This window comes from Aplysia californica, unplaced genomic scaffold, assembly GCF_000002075.1.
Source record: "Aplysia californica isolate F4 #8 unplaced genomic scaffold, AplCal3.0 scaffold00157, whole genome shotgun sequence".
Classification (NCBI taxonomy): domain Eukaryota; kingdom Metazoa; phylum Mollusca; class Gastropoda; order Aplysiida; family Aplysiidae; genus Aplysia; species Aplysia californica.
Window position 1 is genome coordinate 1,188,269 of NW_004797427.1, and position 1,346 is coordinate 1,189,614.

Sequence of the window (1,346 nt, forward strand, 5' to 3'; positions counted from 1 at the left end):
CCAATTTTACCCTCTCCCACATGTCTGCCGACTCCTCCCTTCCCTCCCTTACCATGACGCTGGAGTCGGATCACCTGTGTAGTTTCCACTTTCCACGAAGACACCAAAATTTGCACGTTTAGAGCTAGGTGCTTCGACGGCGTATGGAACCTGAGTTCCATTCCCATGTGGAGAGAATTCTCTCGAGTATCTCAGTCTGGGAGAACATCAGAGCTGCGTACTTTTTTACGATAGAGTCTACCATTTTAACTAGATTGCCGACTACCAAAACAGTACCGTCCAACAATTTAAGTACCCTCAGAGTTTTACTGTGCTTTGGGACCAGATATCAATTAGATTGTATACTGACTGAATAAACTTTTCAGGTTTAGAAACATAATTATCTAAAGGACAGGGGCGATCTTTAAAGTGTAGGGCGGCATTTTTTTGCTCATTCGGGATAAAAATTGAAGTTGTGAGACTTGTCCATCTGCGCTCATTTGCTTGTTACACATTCTCCCTTATTTCTTGGTGGTGCCTTTCTGTTTTGTCAATGGTTTTAGTTTCAACTTAGATAAGGTCTGGAAATCGCTTAAAGTCTTCAGAAAGACGAATATATTTTAATGGGGGCTGTGTACTATCTTTAGCTGTACAGAGTAATTTTGTCAAGGGGACTGTAACCGATGGATGGAATCGGCAATCTTACTGTATCGATATCGTAAAAAAAAGTGCGCGGCTCTGATTGCTCCCCCCTCCGTCTTTCAGCGAAGACGTATCCCTCTCAGCGGGGTTTACCTCTCACAGGCAGGGTCGAAGCAGCCCGCCTCCTAAATGATCTAAATTAGGCTGTATAGAATCGATAGGGACGCAAAGTGGGCCACAAAACTATAATGAATGGCACTGTGTGGGTGAAAATATTTTTTGAGAAGCGTTCACAGCTAGAAGGCTGGTACAATGAGGGCTTATTGTTGCCATCCGTGTACATTGCGCTATGTTTGTATTAATAACCCACAATTTTTGTTATCATGCCTATAAAAATATGTTTGTGTTCTGAGATAGAGAGTCGCTCTGTTTAAACCATCATTGGCGTTTTGCTAATGCAAAGTGAGGTTCCATGTTCAGGACAAAAATGTTAATAAAGCAAAGGTATCGTAGAAAGTATAAATTCGGTGTATCTTCTTGAGAAAGCACAAAAAGCGACAGGCCTGTTATTATTTATTATACTCAAGTAAACACTGCCAGAGAGATAGGAAAAGATAACTTACCAGATCAACAAAGGACGGGGAAAAATAAGCATTGAGATAAACTGACAGAGACAGAAAGAGGTGGGGAGAGACCATAAAGTATGAAAGGGGAGGGGGGGGCGA